The sequence below is a fragment of the Lynx canadensis genome, chromosome C1 (genome assembly GCF_007474595.2).
Source record: "Lynx canadensis isolate LIC74 chromosome C1, mLynCan4.pri.v2, whole genome shotgun sequence".
In the NCBI taxonomy this organism is placed as follows: Eukaryota; Metazoa; Chordata; class Mammalia; order Carnivora; family Felidae; genus Lynx; species Lynx canadensis.
Window position 1 is genome coordinate 48343728 of NC_044310.1, and position 23322 is coordinate 48367049.

At 40.5% G+C, this 23322-nt stretch overlaps 1 long non-coding RNA gene across 1 annotated transcript; it reads left to right on the forward strand.

Moving 5' to 3' along the window:
• Positions 1 to 1641: 1641 nt before the first annotated feature.
• Positions 1642 to 21573, forward strand: LOC116738259. Its single transcript, XR_004343970.1, has 5 exons — positions 1642 to 3869; positions 5459 to 5539; positions 7768 to 7936; positions 18096 to 18217; positions 20688 to 21573. It is a non-coding gene; the product is annotated as an uncharacterized LOC116738259 (long non-coding RNA).
• Positions 21574 to 23322: the final 1749 nt, after the last annotated feature.

Genomic DNA, 23322 nt, shown 5'->3' on the forward strand with positions numbered 1-23322 from the left:
ACATGGTTTGATTTGTATTTCCCTGATGATGAGTGATGTTGAGCATTTTCTGTCTGTGAGCCATCTGGGTGTCTTCTTTGGCAAAGTGGCTATTCATGCCTTCTACCCATTTCTTCACTGGGTTATTTGTTTTTTGGCTATTGAGTTTGGTAAGTTCTTTCTAGACTTTGGATACTAACTCTTTATCTGATATGCCATTTGCAAGTATCTTCTCCATTCCATCAGTGGCCTTTTAATTTTGTTGATTGTTCCCTTCACTGTGCAGATGCTTTTATCTTGATGAGGTCCCAGTAGTTTGTTTTTGCTTTTGTTTTCCTTGCCTTCCGAGACATGTCTAGTAAGAAGTTCCTGTGGCTGCGGTTAAAGAGGTTGTTGCCTACTTTCTCCTCTAGGATTATGATGGTTTCCTGTTCAACATTTAGGTCTTTCATCCATTTTGAGTTTATTTTTGTGTATGGTGTAAGAAAGTGGTCCAGGTTCATTCTTCTGCATGTCTCTGTCCAGTTTTCCCAACACCATTTTGCTAAAGAGACTGTCTTTTTTTCCACTAGATATTTTTTTCCTGCTTTGCCAAAGATTAGTTGGCCATACATTTGTGGGTGCATTTCTGGGTTCTCTATTCTTTTCATTGATCTATGTGTTTGTTTTTGTGCCAGTATCATACTGTCTTAATGATTACAGCTTTGTAATATGGCTTGAAGTCCAGAATTGTGATGCCTCCCACTTTGCTTTCCTTCTTTAACATTTCCTTGACTGTACAGGGTCTTTTCTGGTTCCATACACGTTTTAGAATTGTTTGTTCTAGCTCTGCGAAGAATGCTGCTGGTATTTTGAAAGGGATTGCATTGAATGTGTAGATTTCTTTGGGGACTATCAACATTTTAACAATATTTGTTCTTCCTGTCCATGAACAGGGAATGTTTTTCCATTTCTTTATGTCTTTTTCAGTTTCTTTCATAAGCTTTCTTAGTTTTCAGCATATAGATCTTTCACCTCTGATTAGGTTTATTCCTAGTTATTTTATGATTTTTGGTGCAATTGTAAATGGGATCTATTCCTTGATTTCTCTTTCTGCTGCTTCATTATTGGTATATAGAAATGCAACTGATTTGTAGACATTGATTTTATATCCTGCGACTTTTCTGAATTCACATATCAATCCTCGCAGTTTTTTTGTGGAGTCTTTCAGGTTTTCCACATAGAATATCATGTCGTCTGCGAAGAGTGAAAGTTTGATTTCTTCCTTGCCAATGATCTTCCTTTGCCAATGATTCTTCCTTGCCTTTTATTTCTTTTTGTTGCCTGATTGCTGAGGTTAGGACTTCCAGTCCGTCAACAAACATCTTGAAGTTCTTACTCTGTGCCAGGTACTGTGCAAAGCACTCGAGCACAGGGGTAAATAAAGTATGGCCCAGATCTCCCCATTTAATGAGAGATAGAGACAAGTGACTACAGTGTAAGAGGTACTGCAATAAAAAGGGCCCCTGCTGGAGCAGCTGGGCGGCTCAGTCGGTTAAGTGCCTGACTTCACTCTGGTCACGATCTTGCACTTCATGGGTTTGAGCCCCGCCTCGGGCTCTGTGCTGGCAGCTCGGAGCCTGAAGCCTGCTCTGGATTCTGTGCCTCCCTTTCTGTGCCCCTCACCCACTCACACTCTGTCTTTCTCTCTCTCAAAAATAAACATTAAAAAAGGGGGGAGGGGGCACCTGCTGCCGTGGAGTGCATCAAACACCCGGAAAAGGAAGAAGCAGCAGAGGGTTGACAGGTAGGATGGAAAGGAACATGGTATAATGGCTTTGAGCCCTGGCTCGGGATTCTGGGCCTGGCTTTCCCTCTTATTAGCTGTGTCACTGGAGAAAGACCCTTAACCTTCCTAAGCTTCAGTTTCCTTATTTTCAAAATGCAGATATTCATAGTACCTACTTTACAGGATTACATAAGGATTAAATGAGATGATATATGTAAAGCACTTAGGTTAACTGCCTGGACCATGCCTATTTTTTGCAGGGCCTGGTACCTAGAAATTGCTCAGAATATTATAAAAATTGCTGAGTAGGATGACCCTACCCACTTGTGAAGGCCAGCTCTACAGTGGCATTCAATGCTATCCAAAGGATATTGACATCTTGGACATGGTCCAGATTGAAGGTGGGTATGTGTGTCCAGTCAAGCAGCAGGAGCAAGTCCAGCTCATTCAGCTCGCTAGACCCCAGCCAGCACTTGGGCCAGAGATGAGAAGGATTGGGGAGTTGGGCTCAGCACATCAGAGGAAAAATCGGGTACAGTAGGATCCAGGCATGATGTCAGGACCACATCCGGACAGGCTTAAACTGGTAAATCGGATCAGCACTGACTCAGAAACAAGGGCAGGCCTGGGCCTGCTCTGGCAAAGCAGAAGTGCTGTGCAGGGTAGGAACACGGAGGAAGGGGAATGAAGAATTTTCCTCTATGTTCTCTCTAGTCCTTAACTACAGTGCTGAGAGGCAGACAGCACTAACCTCACATTCCAGCTGAGAAAGTAAGGCTCAGAAAGGATGAGCAGCTTGTCCAGAGTCCCCCAGGTGATAGAGCTGGCATTCAAATTCAGATCCGTCCGGATGGAGAGCTTCGGGGGTCACCCCCTTATCATAGCTGTAGAGGAATTCTGCCCCAGAACCTTCTCTTTAGTGACAGTGCTCATGCTGTGAGTGTCCCATGCTCTCAAACAACTGCTCTCCCACTCATACATGACCCGGGGTTCCCCATGCTTTATAGAAAAAGGAAAACACACACGGATGAGGCAAGGATCATGGGAACCCTAGGAATCCACTGGCATCTCAACAGTGAGGGACAGCTTGATAGAAAAGCTGAAAGATCTTGGGCAAGATTCTTAACCCCTAGGCCTCAGTTCTCCCCATGGGTCAATACGATAATCCTGCTACCTACCTTTTAGGGTTAGTGGTAAGGAATCAGAAAACTATGTGTAAAGTTCCTAGCACAGAACCTGGCAGTAACAGGCACTCCGCAAATATTGTTTCTACAGTGTTCTCTTTGGGCCACCTGACCAGAGGGTTAATTCCTAAGAAAATTCTGGTTCCTACTATAAAGCCAGTGTTTTAGGAAAATGTAAATGTCTGTGTGTGTGGATTTCTATAACCATATGTAGCTTGAAAACAAAAATTTTAATGGCTCCAATACTCACCTTCTTGCACCGGGAAAGGAGGCTTTATTTAATGCACACATGTAAAGTATAAGTACATTTTGCTTTCATGAAGAAGAATTACAGCATGGCCAGAATGGTTTGTGGGATTTTTGTTTTGTTTTGTTGCCTACCGAAACCTTTTCTTTCAAGTTGAAGCCAGCCTTGCTTAACGAATCATTTTGCTGAGGAACACATTATAGGTTTTTAGTTTTGACCCCAAATACTTGCCATATGTGAAAAACATAAATGGGGCTTTCAAAGGAGCCCGAGAGAACAAAAGCAGGGAAAGGGAAGTGGGGAATAAAAGACAAGAATGGCAACATGCAGGGTTGCCATAACCCTCAGATGCGACGCCAGTGTTTGCTGGTCCACATGAGGCATATGGGAGGGATGCCCTCTCTTAGGGAGACCCAGACGGGGCATTGGCCTTTATATTCAGAGCATAGTTGATGTGGTTGCCAGTTGCACTGGGAACAAGAGGGATACAGGGGTATAAGTTCCAAAGGGAGCAGTAAAAATAAGAAAGAAAAGAAAAGGAAAGGGAAGGGAAGGGAAGAAGGGAAGGGAAGAAAAAAAAGAAAGAAAGAAAAAGAAAAAAGAAAAGAGAAGAAAAGAAAAGAAAAAAGAAAATAAAAAGGAAAAGAAAAAAAGGACATCCTGGAAACTCCCACTGAATCATCAGGTGAAGGTAAGAAGCTGAAACATTAACATGAGCTGCCCTTTCTCACACACCTGAGGATAACCAAGTTATTGGGGCTTATGTGTCCCCCTGCACTGGCCTGTGAGCTCCTCTTTGGGCACCAACCCTCTTAGGACCTTGTTCTCTGCACCTAAACAGTTCCTGGCACATGTGGGTGCTTGATATATGAATAAATGCATAAACACAAGCTGTTTGTCTGCACAGAGGTGACTGGTAGAACTAAAAAATGTCTCAGAAGTACCTCACTTGGGGGTCAGTCTATGATACGTGTGAATGTGCCTTTATTTAGGTAATGTTGAAGACTTTAAAATGTGCCATGGTCAGTAAGGGTTAAGAAAGTCCTGCCTGATACCTAACGACTTGCTTTTTAGTTTTTTATCGCACACACAATACGAATAGCCGCACACCTTCGTTTTGGATTGTAGCTCAAGCTTAGAAACCTTTTGCAAATTTTCAGCGTTGTTACAGACCATTTCCCGTAGGGTCCCTTAGGGGAAGCCAATTGCGTCCTAGTTTAGAAATGCCCATTGTTCAGCGGGGCCACAGTACACATGCTTTCAAAATTCAAGGGCATAGTTACAAATAATTACCATCAAAGGATTTAAAATGAAGGACATTGTCGCTAAATAAGAAACTAATGACTGAGCAGAGCTGTGTAATGTAATTATACTTAAGATGGGCCTTCTGATGAATCACAGAGGAATCTTTGTGCTGCCTTGTGTCTCCATAAATGCACTTAACTGCTATTGACAGTAATAGGAGAGAGTCAAATATAAAAAGCTTTTTTTTTCCTTTTCCAGTTTCTAGAGGGAGTTAGAAAGAAAAAGTACATTTTTAAAAAGGATGCTTTGCCCAGTACCTCTGAATACTTGACAATTATATGAAATTATTAAACGAAAGTCACTTAAATGAAAACCAAGCCCACTGCTAATAAATTCAGGTTTCTCTATCATTAACAACCCCCTGAATCTTATGGTCAGTTTCCATTCTGCACAGCAAATCTCTTAAACTTACATATTAAGTGTTTCTATGAACCTAATTTTTATTTACTTAATTCATGCCTGAAGCCTTCATTAGAAGTGTTTTCTTATTAAAATCGGGGGTGAGCCTGGCTCCCTGCTGTACAATTTTAACACATTTGAAAGGGAAAATGTTTCATTGATTAATATCTGATACTTAGGCAAAGCCAATAGTGATGCCTTCCCTTTGAATATTTCTTGACGGTTTTCATCTTGATTGCACATACATCATCCCAGCTACTCCTCATAATAAATTGGGTGAGGGAGGCCTGAGAGGGAGTACAATCCCACTCTACAAGACACAAAAACCATGGCTCCAAGAGTATAAGCAACTGGCCTAAGATTGTGTAGCTGAAACACGGAGGCGGTACCACTCCACTGCCTCTCCCTAAATAAATTCAATTAGCTTATTTGTGCAACAGAGGATGATTCATTAGTTTGCTAATTGCTCTCTCCTCCATGGTTCCCTTCTTTAGCAGATGTATAAATATCTAGGAGGCCCCTTCTGATGCTCATTGGTTGATGAACGTACTGTGTTATTTCTGTTGGCAAGCACAGTGGTAAAGTGAGAAGGCCTTGAGCCCTGGAGTCACCGAGTTCTTCTTCAGATCACTGCTTCACTACTTACTAATTGACATGGTATGTGAACTCACGCAAGCCAGTTAACCTCCGAGTCTCTGTGTCGTATCCTAGAAAGTGGGAGAAAAGAAAATCTGCCTCATGGCTGATGTGAGGAATAAACGGGATGATGTTTCGAAGTGCCTGGCACCGTGCCTGATGTAAAATAGAAGTGCAACAAGTATGAATTTTTCTCCTCATCCAATCCATTTTTATATTATCAAGTTTCCAGAAGCATTGCTTCCGGTCAAGTTGAACAACTTAATGTTCGTTTTCTGTGGGTAAATCTTCTGTGTTCTGTCATCAACCACCAACTATTATTGAGCTCTTACTATGTCAGGAGATCTGGAATAGTCCCTGTGGACGCACAATGGGGCTTCCCATTGAGCATCAGGTTCAAGAGAGGGGACAGTCATCCAAAGAGATTTCACAGAAATTTTGAACCAGGTGGCCAATGAGCACCAGAGTTGATAGGCCTGACAAGAGGTCCAAGGATGCCAGTAACATAGGTCTGTCTGGAAAGGCTCATCTAGAAATGATGAAAGCTGACATCTGTCCAGCCTTGCCTTTCTGGAATCTGCAAAGCCATAGGTACTAAAAGTCTTCTGCCTGAAGATTCAGCTCTGCTCCATCTTTGAGGAAACCCATGCTGAGGCAGGCCATATATATCCAGTTCAGACCAGCCCTACCTCCCGTGGCCCGTGGGTCTGGAATTCATCTTTTTGCCATTGGCTAACTGGGCACCTGGAGCCTCACCAAATCATAGGCTTCTCCCCTAAAGTATAAATACATGTTTGTCTAATCTGGCACAATCCCTTGAAATTGTGCAATTATCTTTTGCTCGTCACAAAGCAAGATAAGTGTTGACTCTTCTCACATGGTTCACTACGTTATTCCTAAACCATTTGTCAAAGACCGTGCCTCACATTACATTTCATTCCACCTGTAATCCTCCTGTGCTCAGGCCTTGTTTACTTATTCTCTCTTTTCTGCCCTCACTACTTCCTTCAAATTTGACTTCTGAAACTCTCGTTGGCTTTCCTTCAACCATAGGTTGGTTAAATTCTCCTTCCTGCTTCCCTGACCTAAAATCATCTTTCCCATCCCACTTGGCTCCAGAAAATCCTGTCTCCAAGTTAAGCCATATGGAAAGCTTATCTCCCTGCACTTAGCAAATAGAAACCAAGGCTGAGTGTCTCATTGGCCCTCCAGTTTTCCTCTTCGGGCTAGTGTCCTGCCTTGAATTTTAGGCTGCTTGGATAGAGTCCAGATACGTTATCTAACATTAAGCAAATGCCAAATCCAGTTCCCTGTAATTCTCTAGCCACCAACCTAGGCCTTACTTTTGCCCAGACAAACTTCCCAGAAAGGATCTAAGGTACTCAGGTATACTTTCTGACTAGACACTTCTATTGCTATGCCAACCATTCTGATGTGAGTAATAGCAATTAACGGTGTTCTGTTTCCTATTCCTGGCCCCCTTATAACCAGTTGTGTTCAATGAGCTGTGAGAAATGGTGGGTGTTATTCCTGGACCAAGTTTTCTTGTCATCATTGCACAAATCCCCAGAGCTTTCTTTTCTGCTACAGTACAACTCGCAGTTTTCCAGATGGGGATTCTCTCTCAGCCTGGGGTCCAGAGTGAGGATGACTGGTACCCAACTAGCCAACAATGAACATGTAGCTTGAGTGAGGCATAAACTTTTGTTGTGGAAAACACTGAGATTTTAAGGTTGGTTTCTTACCTCAGCATAATCTATCCTTACTGATACACTCCGTACTGTTTGAGCCACACTGACCCATATGAGGCTGACTTTGCCATGATCAGAACAGCAGGCTCAGTCTTGCGTAGGGAAAGACTTATTGCTCAATTAATCCCCTTGGTCTGTGCTCTGAACAACCAACCCATCATGCTTCCTTTTCAAGCATGCCCTGAATGATCAATCTCCCAGGAAATCAGCAGGACACCCTCTTACCTTACTCCAAGCCGGGATTTCCCAATAGCAGCTTACATGATGTTTATTTCCTTTATAAGAAATATAGAGACTGGCCGTCATCAAGTCAACTTGCAGATTCAATCACTGCATCAAAGATCCAAGTGCTTTTTCCTTCTCTTCCCCTAGCCTTGACCTAAAGTGCGTGACTTTCTGATTGCAAGATGCTGCAACCTTTAGAGGCATCTATTTTTCAGGTAACAGCATCCAAGGCATAATAAGACCTTCTCTGTATGCCATCTTTTTTCCCCTTAGGTCTCACTAGCCAGATTGTGCATTGCTGCCATTAGGGACTGCCAAGACTGGCCTGGAGACCTCATGATGCACCGAGACTGGGCCTGCTGCTATTCCAGTGAAATCAGGTTCTGTCATAACAGGTTTTCCTTGGGAGAAAAGAGCCATGGTCAACTAAGTTTGGGACACAGTGAGTTAAACAGGCTTTGTTATTACACAATATCTTAGAATAGTCTCTTGATATGCTATGTACCCTGTGAATCTCCAAGAGAGAGACAAAGTTAAAGTTGTGAAGCATATATCCCAGACTTATTCCATCAAAGTCTTGTACAGAGCATCTCATTGTACTCATATAGAACCACCCCAGTAATTTGGACCCTAATTAACCAAGAGTTCATAATGTTTTGACCAGAATTGTATGAATGTTTTCTTTCATGTTAACTGTGACTAGGAGGTTTATTCAGCAAATTAATGGCTACTAAATGAAATTTGGTTGTTTTACCTAATTATAGAAACAAAACGCTATTCACTACTTTACTATGTCAATTTACTATATTCACTGCTTTATCAAATAATGTCTTCCAAATGAATGTTACTAATTATCAATGTCTATGCTAGTCATTAAAAATAGGCTCAAAGAAGACTTCAATTTAGAAACACATTTTAAGAAGTCTTTCAGTTAAATTATCCTTTCAGTTAAATTAAATTGTGGCTCTAGGAACGCCTGAGTGGCTCAGTCGGTTAGGTGTCTGACTTCGGCTCAGGTCATCATCTCACGGTTTGTGGGTTCAAGCCCCGCATTGGGCTCTGTGCTGACAGCTCAGAGCCTAGAGCCTGCTTCAGATTCTGTGGCTCCCTCTCTTTCTTCCCCTCCCCCACTCATTTTCTGTCTCTCTCTCTCTCTCTCTCTGTTTCAAAAATAAACAAACATTAAAAAAAAAATTGTGGGTCTAAAAGCACCATAGATCAAACCATTGGGATAGCAAATGTCAACTACTAATGATCCTGCATTTCTTTCTGATTTTTTCAAAGCTAGTATTTCCATTTATTCCAACTTTTAAGTCTTCCTCCCCTCTATTATATACTGCACGTAGAAAACTCCCTACCCACATATAGCAGGCTGGAAACATCTCCTTCATCCTTCTTACATCCCCTCCCTGCTCACTCTAACCCCAAACCACATAGGCACACGGACAGCACCGACCACCTTAACATTATGTTTAAGTCTTCAGCCAAAAAGAGTCAAACGTTCTCCCCTTGAGACTAAGCAAATATCAGAGGATAATAGATCTAACATTGGCTGTTTTGTGACACATGGAGTTTTTAATACTAAATTCCATGAGTTGGATTAAAGGTATTGCTGGTTAAATCCCAACGTTGTATAGAAATTTTAATATCACCCTTTTGACAATATGCTTCTAAGATTTTAGGTGGTTATACTTTAATGATTTTAAAAGACATTTTGGCATATGCTACAAGATAAAAACTTGTTACAATTAGAAAAGATTTCAGGAAACCATAAAGAGTTATGCTAATAGCAAACACATGTTTATCTTTTGTGCAAATGTGCATTTTCCTTTTTGACATCTACGTAGTAATTTTTAAAGTATGATTTCAGAAACATATGGCTTGGCTGTTCCACACAGGTGTTATATGGTGCCGCAGAACATATTGTGCTTATAGATATTCAAGCATATGCTTCAGTCCTACTCTTCTTACAACAAACACTTCATAGACTTCCTGCTATTTATGTCAGGAACATGCATTTGGCCTTGATATCACCTGTTCTTTTTAATACAGGGGCTTACCAGGAAACTTCTGGGAGGTTATAAAATCTACAGGAAATAAATACAATGTTGACTTTGTCTTAAAGGTGATTGAGTTGGTAAGGAAGTGGTTAAAAAAATCCTTTATGCCTATAAATGTAGCATGAGATAACAATGTGTTCCCCTTTCAAACCTTGCCTTATTATTTTCCTCTCCCCACAACCCTTTTGCATTTATATAAAAACTTAACTCGGTGTTTTAAAAATCATTAGTTCTCAGACTATACTTTCATCACAACCTTCATTTTCAAGAATATGACAGTCCATCTACCAATAAGAATAAGTAGTAATAATAGTAGCTGACATTGGCTAAGTGCTATCAGGTCATATTAAGACAACACTAGAGTCAACATGAAGTGTTTTCCACTGGCCAAAGATAGGACAATTTTTGCATGAAAAGAGTTAATGATTGCAATGGATTAACATACATATATCAAAAATATGAACATCCATGAGTGGTCCCTAAATATAAACATGACTTAATTTATACTTCCCTCTAGATAACTGCAACATACGGTACCTAGGATTATATTTATGCAAATATATTCGGCCAAATCCTTCCACCCTGGACCTGAATCTAGGGTGATACCAAACTTTAATTACTGGTTTTAGGGAAACAGAAGTCCATGTTTCTCAGCAAAGAGGAAGAAGAATGGATAGTCTTCTCACATTTGTAGAGTACACAGGATCGTAAGAATGTTACCTTCATTAGGGTTCTCTAGAGAAGCAGAGCCAATAGTATATATAGATGTAGACAAAGATATATTCGTATATATACATATACATGTATATAGACATGCATACATAAATGTATATGTATATATAAAGATATGTATTGTAAGGAATTGGCTTACATAATTATGGAGGCTGAGAAGTCCCACAATCTGCTCTCTGCCAGCTGGAGACTCAGGAAATTTCATGATATATTCTAGATGGAGGACCAAGAGAGCCCAGGGGGAGAGCAAGAGAAAGCAATGCTCCAGCTCACTCAGTCCAGCAGGGATCAAATTCTGCCTCTGCCTTTTTTTGTTCTATTCAGGCCCTTAAGAGATTAGATGATGCCCACCCACATTGAGAGGGCAATCTGCTTTTCTCAGTCTACAGATCCATTCTCATCCAAAAACACCCGCTCAGACACACCAGGAAATAATGTTTAACCAAATTATCTGGGCATCCCATGGCCCTGTTAAGTTGACACATAAATTAACCATCACATCATGCAAATTCAGATCCACGGTTCCTCTGTTCTAGTGATTTTTCACTCCCTGATGCGTATTAGAATTCCCTAGTGAGCTTGGACTCCACCTCCAGAGACTTTGAGTGAATTGCTCTGTGACATGGCCTATCATTGTTATGTTTGAAAAACTCCTGAAGCAATTCTAAAGTGTAGCTGGTGTTAAGAACCATTGCAGTCTAACTATGGATCCAACCTCATGCTGTCTCCGGAAGGGGGCTGGAATAAGAGAGAATATCCTTCGGGAAATATACTTAAAAACACCATCACCAACAGTAACCAGCCACTAAATGCCAGACATAGCATATCCGACAGTATCACTTACTTAGCCCTCTAAAAAAACACTGCAAGAGACATACTATTATCTGTCTTTTTACAGATAAATACGCTGAAGCACAAAGTTAAATAAATGACCCATGGTCACAGAGCTAGTAAATAGTGAGGCCAAGATTCAGACCAGGTCTGCATGAATGCAAAACCCATTTTTCATAACATCACACTTCAGATACATTTTCTTTCTGACTCTTAGCTAAAAATGATCTGCTGTCTAGACTCTGCAGATAACTGCTCAGTATCAGCCTGTGGTGATAAAGATGTTCATTATTCTTCATCAAATAGCCACCTGTGAGGAAGTGAATACTGCTAGATTTATTTTTATAGGTTATGGAAGAAGGCATTTATGATTGTGACTTATTTGGGAATATAGCATAAGATTACTGGTTCTTCAGAATCATTAAATGATAGCATTTTAAATACATGGTACCTCATGGTCATGTTTTAAAATCAAGTATACATTTTAGGGGCACCTGGGTGGCTCAGTCAGTTAAGTGTCTGACTCTTGATTTCAGCTCAAGTCATGATCTCACAGTTCGTGGGTTTGAGCCCCACAAGGGACTTTGTGCTGACACTGTGGAGAAGCCTGCTTGGGATTCTCTCTCCCTTTCTCCTGCCCCTCCTCTGCTCTCACTCGTTCACGTTCTCTGTCAAAAGAAATAAACCAACATTTAAAAAATAAAAGTAAAGTATACATTTTAAGTACAGTAGTCAATATTTGATAGACATAAACTATTACTTTCAATAGGGAATCTAGAATTTCTATATAGGGATTTCATAGGGGGCTCAATATGGTGGAAAGGAGAGCCTAGCAGGCTTGTCCTAAACCTATTTTTGCAGAGCCTTCTCCATAAGAATGAGAAAATGTCACATGTTCAGATCAAAGAATTAAGGGGGAAAGCTGGTGGAAGTTGTAGAGAAGCTAAAGCTCCCTCACCCTAGAAAAACTTGTCACTGCTGCTGTCCCTTAGACAGGCGAGGATGTTTATTAACCATCTGATTGGGGTTTACACTATAAGCTGTAGTGTGTCTTTATAATTGAACGTTTTTACTATTCCTCTCCTCCTTTAAAAGAAATCTCTTGGATTTCCCATACATGTTCACGTCTTCCACTCTAAGAGTCTAGGTTTGTTTGTTTGTTTGTTTTAATTTTTTTAAGTATTTATTTTATTTTTGAGAGAGAGAAAGAGAGCAAGCAGGGGAGGGGCATAGAGAAAGTGAGACGGGATCTGAAGCAGGCTCCATGCTAACAGCAGAGAGCCCGATGTGGGGCTTGAACTCACAAATGGTGAGATCAAGCCAAAGTCGGATGCTTAACCACCTGAGTCACCCAGGCGCCCCTCTCAGAGTCCAATTACACCTGACAGCCTCTGAGCCAACTGTTTGCTTCTGTCCCTCTTTCCTTTACTCAAGCCTGACTATGGCTGCCAGCCTCATCACCAGCTCTCCCATCCTGTCTTTCATTTGGTTTCCTATTTTCAAGGATAAAATAAAGTAAAAGGAAGACCATGGTGAGGTCCTAAATGGGGTTGTAGAAGGAGAGTCCTTCATCAAAGTGGTGGATGTATGAGAAGCTGGAAGACAATGCCAGAATGATGTCCTGGGAGAGACACCAAGGTTCAGGGTAGGATAGCTGGCCAACCCATGTCTTATCCCCGAGAGCTAGGTGAGGAATAGATGGGAGAGATGAAGGTCCAAATAAGGAGGACTGAGAGCAAGGGACTCAAGTGGAGGGTGGCTGAAATGAATACCAGAGACAAAATGCTGGTGATAGTAGCATTTTGTTTTGTATAGAGACCCAGCCTGAATAAGCCAGATTTTACAGAACTTAGAATTGTATGGATACCCCTGGTTTGGCTCCAATTCCCTGGCATACTTCTGAGCAGGGGAGGCTCTTCAGCCCACATAACCCGTGATGGACCTGTCACTGGATCTGTTGTTGTGTCTGGGATTCTGAAACCCCCCCACCCCCTCCATCAAATTTGTTAGTTCTGTGTGGGACTGCCCAGAAGGCCGTGGTGTGTGGGTAATCCTAAACAGGCTGTCACCAGTACCTCCTTCTAAACTTCAAAATATCCTGAAGCCCAGGCAAGTTCACAGCACACTGACTATGTAATTGATGCTTAGGGACACAACCAGTATCTGTCTGTGGTAGCCCTGGAAAACCTTCTCCAGGGTTCCAGTCGGTCTGGAAAACGGGGAGTTGCATCATGCCTTTTGTTTCTGTCAGAATCTAACCAGAACATGGAAGCCACCTGAGCGTTCCTAAGAGGGATTTCAAAACCGGGGGTAAGTTACGTAGGTAATAGAGGAACTGAGAGCCAACTAGAAGACAGTGAGGCAACCCAGAGAATAATTACAGAAGGAAGCTGTAGGGACTACAGCTAGACCAGAGGGACAGAAGAAAAGGTGGTGTTACTGGCCCTTGGCCAAAAGCTGAGACCGTGGCAGGACTGTTTGTAGAAGAGATGTGGCTGCTGCTAGAATTGCTGCCCAAGACTGAGAGGGAAGGAGAGAAAACCTCTGGCCTCTCCCTTACTCTCCAGTCTCCCACCAGTGTGTCCCCTTGGTCACATTCAGCTGAAACCAGCTGAAGTAGGAGGCTGAGAAGTGCAGCATGCACGGGTCAGACCCCTGCAAACACGCAGCAGAGCGGGGAAGAGTGGAGAACTTAAGGAAGGGCGGTGTGCCCAGAGAGTCTAACTGCTCCTCTTTGTTGGCCAGTCAGACACACTTCCGTGTCAACTTTGCTCCATGCTTCACTCCCCACAGCTTAGCCTTACACTTCTTGCCATCCTGATGCCAACCATCTATGGTGCCTCACGGAGCCCCATTCCATTCATCCTACTCCATCCCCTGAACCTCTTCTCCAAACTCTTTCTGATGTCGAGGGAACTGTGACTCACTCTTAGCCAAACAAAAACAAAAAGGAAAACCTCCCATCATTCATTCTCTCAGTCAGTGTTGATACATTAAATGGGAATTACGTCAGTGATAACTTGCACTGCTGTACATCTTTTACACATATTACATTTTTTAATGTTTACTTATTTTTGAGGCAGAGAGAGACAGAGCATGAGCGGGGGAGGGGCAGAGAGAGAGGGAGACACAGAATCTGAGGCAGGCTCCAGGCTCTGAGCCATCAGCACAGAGCCCGACGCGGGGTTCGAACTCATCAACCGCGAGATCGTGACCTGAGCCGAAGTCGGACACCCAACCGACTGAGCCACCCAGGCGCCCCCATGTTTTACACATATTAAGGCCTCCAATCCTCCAACCACTTTGCATTCTTTTTTAGATGAGAAGGCTGAGACATGGAATGCTTACAAAACTTGCTGACAGCAAGGCCCACCAGTGTTAGAGCCAGGAATCAAACATGCAGCCAGGCCCCAGAACCCAAAGTTTTATCCAGCACACGCCCCTGTTCTCGAAATGGGCATACAGTGGTGATCATGACAGGAGACTCCTGCTAACAGAGCAGATGTTTTTAAAATACCTTTTTTGAAACAGTTTTGAAATAATTTTAGTTTGCAGGAGAGTTGTAGACAATACAGAAATTTCCCTCTTTGTCCCCTAGTGCTAATATCTTACACAACCATAACATATTTATCACTACTAAGCAATCCACATTGGTGCAATACTATTAACTGTGTTGTAATAGACAATATCATGATCGCATCTGGTCTCTTGCAGTCTGTGACAGTTTCTCAGGTCATGTTTTACATGACCTTGACACCTTTGAAAATTCATGGTCAGGTATTTTGTAGGAAGTCCCTTGGCATGGGTTTGTCTGGTATTTTCTCCTAATAGGCTGGTGTTATAGATTTTTTGGATGGGTTAAAGGGTGGAGCGTCTTTTTCATCACATCATGTCAAGGATGCATGCTATAAATGTGATTTATCACTGGTGATACTAACCTTAATCTCTTAGTTGAGGGACTGCATGTCAGATTTCTTGACTGTAAAGTTCCTATATTTGTGTTTTCATACTCTGTTAGTTAGAAGTGAGTGACTAAATCTAGCCCACATTCAAGGGGAGAGGAATACAGTTCTACCTCCTAGAGGTGCATTTCTTTTCTGTAATTGTCCTGTAAGAAACATTTGTTCCTCCTCTGATTATTTACTCGGTCCTTTATATCAGTATGAATTCATGGATGTTGATTTTATTCTTTAAGTTATAATCCAATAGTCATTACTTCTTTTCTGGTTCAAACCATCCCAGCTTTGGTCTTTGGGAGTTCTTGCAGGTTGACCACTGTGTCTTTTTCATGAATCACCATTTTTTAAAGCATTTCCTTGCTTCCTGTCACTGCAAGATGCTCCAGACTCATCTTGCATTTTCTCTGCCCCAGCCCTAGAATCAACCATTTCTCCAAGGAGCCCTGGCTCCATTAATTGGAGAAAGGTATTAGAAACCAAGATCTGGAGCTAGATGTACTTCTAGGCCTTCAGTGGAAAGAGCTAGAAAATATATGTATGGGTGTATACTAACCCATGTGTATACTTTAAGGAAATAAAAGTACAAATAGGTTGTTTCTAGTGCCAGAAACAATGAAAAATGCCAGATACCATGTAAAAGAGTTGTCGGTGTGATTTAGCACAAATGGAGTGAGGTGGAGGCCAGTGTGGTCTTCTCTGCAGAAGGAATACTTAAAATCTATTAAATGAATAGAAATTAGCCAGGTGGAAGGGTGAGAAGAGAGTACTTCCAGTAGAAGGAGCAGCATCTGAAGAAGCACTGAGTAGGAAGAACTCAACACATTCGACCAATTGGTACAGACCCATCATGGTGAGAGCAGAGGAATTCAGGGAAAATGCAAATGAGCAGAAGCTGGGTCATGTAGGGCCTTGAAGGCCATGGTAAAAGTTTCCGATTTTTTCATGAATACAATGGATTGCCATCAAAGGGTTTTAAGTAGAGAAGAGAGATGCATCCTTTTTCCACAGAAATGTAGGGCCATGTGAGGTAGGAATCACCTTCCTTAGCAACCGCGCCACACCTCCTATAAGCTTTTCTCTGGGGGCAGTCATCCTCCGGAAGATTTGCACCTGGTCCACACCATAGCCTTGCTTTCTGGGCTTTGAATTTCACCAAGTCCTCATCTACAACATACACTCCTATGAGGGATAATGTTTCTCTATTTTTTACCTAGTTGCTAAAAAGCCCACGACTATGTTTTCTACACAGTTATATTTTCCTGGGTTCATAATAAATTATTCATAATAAAATATCTCTCCTCTCCTTCTCTTTCACTAATTAGTTACCTTTAGAGAATGCTGGGTTGTTCTTGTGGGGCTTTTTTTATTATTACCATAAATACCTGTACTTTCATTGCAAGCAAATTGAAGACCTCCTTTGACATAAGGACGGTTACATACTTTGTAAGAATTAACAAAGATATAAAGAGACCCATCCTATTACTTGAAGCAGGAATTTTCTCCTTCACGCCACTACCAGCCTCACCCAGAGGATTCCAATCACATGGAACTCCTGAGGTTGTTCTGTTTCTCTGAACAGTTCTAATTACTGCAAAGTTATTAGATGTTTATTGATTGTTGTGCCAGATGAATAAACAATGGTCTGTTGTTAAATAATGAGGCGCTAGTTGTTTAAAAATGTTTATAGTGTCTTATGTAAAATCTAAATGTTTACCAAGTATAAAACACATTAAGAAAATAATTTTCTTATTAAAAAGCAAACTTTTAAATTGCATACATCAAATATGACTATAAAAATGAAAATAGAAGGTTCTACATCATCTATAGAATGCAATAAAGACAAATAATTATCCCCAGGGGAACACTGTTACAACCATTGCTTACTTCTGCTTTATTTGTCCTTTTCTCTTGTGATAATTATTCACTCCTTCGGACTAAGAGATGCTGACAGTTCACTAATAGCATGGTTGTTTTTGTTCCACACACCCTGTGGTTTCCTCTAATTTTAGTCCTAAGACAATGTATTCAATTATTTTCAGGTCCTAAATTTGTTTCAATGGTGTATCTGTCTGTTTAGATTAATGAGTCTCTAGTTTAAGAAATCACACCAATTCTATTTTGATATTTCAAAACTGTACTGAGCACCATTTAACATGTTACGGAATTCTCACCTCTTCCCCCATACATAAATTTACGTTTGAAAGTCAAGCCAGGAGAGCGCTGGTAGTTGGTCTCAAGACTTGGGTATGATGGCACCTCTACACATACCACATAATAATTGTGACTGAACTTAGACAAATCAATCAATCCCCACTCCCCATGTTTAACACAGAGTTGGTAATCATTCCTATACTTCGTTCATCAGGTTGTTATGTGGTTCAAATGGAATAATGGCTGGAAAACTGTTTTCTTTGTGTACCATAAAGTTCTTGTGAATTCTCAGTCATAGTATATGAATATGCATTCATCTCTAAAGCACTGGACACACACTAAGTGCCAGGCCCAATGTCCATGCCAAAAATGTACAGATGTTTGAGCAGAAGATGATGATGATGATGATGATGATGTCGACGAGGATGATGATGATAACGACCAAAGTTGCATAGGGTTAAAAATATGTGTAATAGTTCTTAATATCAATATAACAACTTCAGAATATTATAATGGAGATATGGCATTTTGTCTATTAAATCTCTTACATTTATGTTTTGGTCATTTAAAGAAATAAGTTTATTGTAAATTTGTCATGGATTATTATATGCTGAATATTAACCGTGTAATTGAAACTCTGGAATTGCAAACAGGATATAATTTATGATTCTATTATTTCTAGGAAAAAGTGAGAAATTGGTTAATTTTTTATTTAACTGGTGAATTCTATCAGGTTTTCTGTTGAGTTCCCAGTGTTTTCTCTGATCAGCTCTTCCTATTTTAGACTGACAGTGGGCCCAGGCAGAGTTTCAGTACAAATTGTCCTAGGGAAAGACTTTTGCGACCTTGTATATCATCTGTTTTTTAGGATTTTATTTGAGTCAGAAGCATAAGTGGCAATAAGGACTCTGAGAGCAAGAGAAATGTGAGCTGTAACTTCACTGGGGCAGCAAGAGACCATAATTATCACACGGACAGCAAGATACTAAGGTAATATGCTGAGTTCACACAATTAGTCAACAGATACTGACGAAATATTTGCCATTCACCAAGCACAATGTCCAATATTGTGTTGTACACAGAGAGACAAACAACAGATATTTTTGAATCAGTAATAAATGATGAACACCAATGACTATGACACCATTGGGTCAGTGGACCCTACCAGAGCTTGTCTAGTTCTGAAGGCTAGAACATGAATATCTTGTCTGGCAAAGTGTGCATCATGATATCTGCTACACAGGACTACAAAGAAATATAATGAAGTGATACGTGGGAAAGCAACCTTTAAAATGCAAACACATCATCAACGTGCTCATTGTTCATCTTTGAAACAAATAGAGGAGTGGAAAGAGCATGGAAAAGAACAACATCAAGGAAGGTTCTCATTACAAGGGGTCAGAATCCTTGGGGCACCTGGGTGGCTCAGTCTGTTAGGCGTCCAACTTCATTTCAGGTCCTGATCTTGCAGTTTGTGAGTTCGAGCCCCTCATCGGGCTCTGTGCTGACAGCTCAGAGCCTGGAGGCTGCTTCAGATTCTGTGTCTCCCTATCTCTCTGCCCCTCCTCCGCTCATGCTCTCTCTCTCTCTCTCTCTCTCTCTCTCTCTCTCTCTTTCTCTCTCCCTCAAAAATAATAAACATTAAAAAAATGTTTTTTAAAAGAAGGGGTCAGAATCCTGAACACTTTATTAATTTAATTCTCAGACACATAAAATAACAGAATGTATCTGAGAAGCGGAAATAACCACATCTGTGTCAATGTTAAAGTCTCATAAACTTGAGGGAGAGACTTGGGGGAGAACTCATAAACTTGGGGGAGAAAGAGAAAATGTTTAGGCTACCAGCTTAAGTAAAGGCATTGTCATTCGTCATGATCAAAGCTCGCAAGCCAATGCACCTGAGTTTCACACAACAGCATGGAAATTGAACAATTTGGTTAAAGAACGTGTTGATGATGCCAGTCAGTGAATTTGGATAGATTTCCCCACAGACTCAAACTCTTGTTTTGATTCTACATTTACATACACAGAGAGGATATATGTGTTAAAAAGAAATTTGTTAGAGCTTTGTTTGGGGGTTATGAGATAATATATATGAAAACACATATCTACAAATACTTACAGAACTCTAAGAAACTACTATGATCAGTAATATTTTTACAGTTATATTGCTCTATGCCATCATAATGTTATGGGCATGGCTTCTTAAATAATGGTCCTTTGAGAGCTTTTGCTAAATGGTCTTGAATGGAATCCAAGTCTTGAATTGCTTAAATGAATTCCACTCTCTCCTGAATGGCATAATGCTGCTTCAGGATGTTAGTTAATGGAATTGTGACCCTACAACTTTAGTGGAGCTAACTCTATTAATAAGGCCAAATAGGCCTTTATCTAGGATGATAAAAAAACAAATAGCACAGCACTTTTTTTTAATAACCATTGAGATATCCTTGGAATAATGCCACAAATTTGAGCCTGGAGAAGAAAAATTAATTATTTGGAGAGAGAATACGTTCACATAGTTGCTCATCCTGCCTTTTACTAAGGTATTTGCAGTGTGGAAAGCAGTCAGACTACACTGATTCTCATCACATGCAGTGAGCTTGAGTAAAAGGCTTTTAGGATGTCTGCTATTAAACACGGAAGCCACTCTCTCCATAGGGCATTTCCAAATTGAATATCTTGCAGTATTATCAGTTAATTTACCGGTCATATTACAGTAAACACTGCAAATAGGTTTCAGTTGCCCTGTCAGTACTAACTGATTGGTAGTGGCTGTGGGGGGCACTTTGTTGAATAAAACTGTGATGGTAAAATCAAACTCGAAAGCAAAGATCACGGGTGTTTGTGTGTGTGAGGGGTGGAGATGAGGGGTTGGCAGTCTCTATACACTGAGTCATGGCTCTGGATTAGGGAAAAGGCTGATTTAGCACAGGCCCGTGGTTACATACTCATTTCTTCATTTTTTACCTCTTCAAAAAAATGGAAGAAGATATTTAATACAAAAAGATAAAGAAATCAGGGAAAAAGGAAAGTAAGATCAAATAATAAGAGAAGGCCACTAGGAAATGCAAGCCATAAAATCCCACAACCCTTAGCAAACGGGGCTTAAAATTTGACTCTGGACTTCCTAGTAGCTAAATTAAAAATGGGAATCACAATTGTTTGTAACCTCCACATTGTCAAAAATGTAAGGCAGGTCCAATAGAGAAAGTATAAGACAGACATTTTGGTAAAAAAAAGAACAGATGTGGAACCAGAAGGCAGGAATTTAACTCCTATTTAGTAGTCGTGTGACTTTCAGCAAATTACTTACACTTGACTACCTCGATGTCTTCTTCTGTAAAATTTGGATACCACTGCTTCATGAATTGTTTCAAAATTAAATTCTAAAGTGAGTATGCTCTTTATTTTTCTTTTGGTCACCTGAATCGATTCCCCTCACTTCTCTGCTTCCCAGGAGTTGACCCTGCAAACTGCATCATCCAGGATCTTTTTGCCCTCTGGCTTCCAGCGTGGTTCAGTCGACAAGAGGTAACCTCTCCCCACCACCGCAATGCCAAGAGCCTAATGGTAGCTCCCTCTATAACTACAGCTTCTGATGGGCAGCAGCCTTCCATAGCACTGGCTCATGCCAGTCTCCCAAAATATTGCTGCCTCCCCTCACCTAAGAGTAGTAACAGCTTCTGGATGCCTGGCGCCTCTCATCACTTGTTGGTTTCCTCAACTGCATCCATACTTCTAGAAATAGTCTATTAAATTCTCATCAGAATCCAATAGGAGAATGTACAGTATTCTGTTTCTGGCCAGGCCCCTGACTGATTAAATAAATATTTATAATAAGGTAGAGAGGGAGGGAATAGAGTCCCAGTTTTGAGCCCCTACTATAGGCCAAGCACAGGCACTGTTTATAAAGATATTCAATAAATGCTGATAAATCTGAACAAAGGGGTATGAGAGAGGATTAAAAAAAAAACAGATGTCACAAGAATTTGAGACACAGGAATCAGATCCTTTCCATCAGATGACCCCCTTTCCCTAATACGGAATGTGAACAGAAGAAAGAAACTCAGGATTGATTTAGTCTGAACAACAACAAAATGCTAGCATGTATTAAGATGTAAAATATCGTTCTCAGTTTTAATGCAATTCAAAGAGAAACGATGTGGCAAGTGCATGATTTTTCTCTCTGCCATTTAATATAGTTGGGTATATAGTGGACGCGAGTGGGTATAACATCATTAATGGAATGACTAGTATTCTCAAATGCCTAACCACTTTTTGGAATGATTTACAATTTTCTTTTTTTTAATGTTTGTTTATTTTTGAGACAGAGTGTGAACAGGAGAGGGGCAGGGAGAGAGAGGGAGACACAGAATCTGAAGCAGGTTTCGGGTTCTGAGCTGTCAGCACAGAGCCTGACATGGGGCTCAAACTCACAGACTGTGAGATCATGACCTGAGTCAAAGTCGGATGCTTAACCAACTGAACCACTCAGAAACTCTTCTTTTTTTTAATTTTTAAAAATCTATTTATTTTTAGAGAGAGAAATCACAGGTGGGGGACAGGCACAGAGAAAGGGAGAGAGAATCCTAAGTAGGCTCTGTGCTTAGCACTGAACCCATTGCATAATTTTCAAAAAAATGTGTCAACAGAAAATAAATATTTTGCCACCTTTTCACATACAAACAAGGGGGTCAATTGAAGAATGACTAAAACAATAAAGGAAACAGTGCCCCCAAAATGTATTGTTCGTGGGGTCTAGCACAGACACAACAAAAGGTTTGTGGGCATCCAGTAAATTCAGTTATTATTCCCAGAAACCACCAAAGTCAGCTCATCCCACGCATTTCTCTTAATAAACTATCCTACATGTGACTTGATCAGGAGAGGCCCTCTTCCTCAGATCCTCTTTATTGGTGTGTGTGTGTGTGTGTGTGTGTGTGTGTGTGTGTGTGTATTATATACCTATGTATATAATATATATCTATATATATTTTTCTCTTTTGATGAATGTTTTTTATAGGAGAGCAAAGAGGTCTTAGATCCTTTGTGTACAAGGTGTCTCCATAACCAGACAGATCTTGTATAAAATAACCACAGTGTAGGGGAGAACTCACAAAGAAAAAGACTCATAAAGTAAAACACTTTGCTTTTTTTTTTTTTTTGCCATTTTCATCCTGTTTTGATTTTCAACATGTGTAAATCATTCTGTTGCTATAAAACTTATTAAATGAAGTAGAAGAGCCAAGACCAAAAATGTAATAATGAAGCAATGTTTTAATCCTTTACAATTTTTTGGCATGATCAGCTCGATTATACTTGATATACACTTAAGGGTTTTGTGTTTCAGAGGGAACTTTTCTTAACACTGTTCATGTGTCCCAGATGTGACCTAGTTTCATTCTGGGAAATAGATGCTGAGTGTTGCACAGGCAAGTGAAACAGACATGGGTATTTTAGGAGCCATTAACGCAGTATGCTTACAGGAACCAAATATGAAATTCCAGCTGGCCAGTGAAAACCTTTCTTGAGCATGTACTATGTGCTGAGCACAGAAATGTAAAAACAAAGGACAGGTCCTGATTTTGAGGAGCTCATAGACTAGTTAAGAGAGATGATAAACATGTCACATTGTAAGAGAAAACAAATGTAAAAATAAAACCAAAGCATAATATGTTCAGATATCAGAAGGTTGAGGGTAGAGAAGCATTATATACTATGTAGCCTTTTTTTTTTTTTTTCTGTTTTAGGAGTGTTAAGGGGATGCTTCATAGAGGAGGTGGAATTAGAGCAAATTCTGAAATTTTAATTCCAGTTTGCAAATTCCCTTCAATTAAGTCATGCCCTCTTTATGGACAAATGTCCACTTGGATCAGCGAGAAAACAGATGGAAAATTACCAGCCCAAGTCTGGGCATAAAATAGAAGTATTAAATGTTTCCTCTTCTGTATTTTTTTAAATTGAGGTAAAATAATTTGCAACTATTAACACTTTCTAATTCCAAAAGGCCTTCATCATTCCACAAAGAATCACTACACCCATTGAACAGTCATTGGCCATTCCCCTCTCCCCACAGCACCTTGCAGCCACAA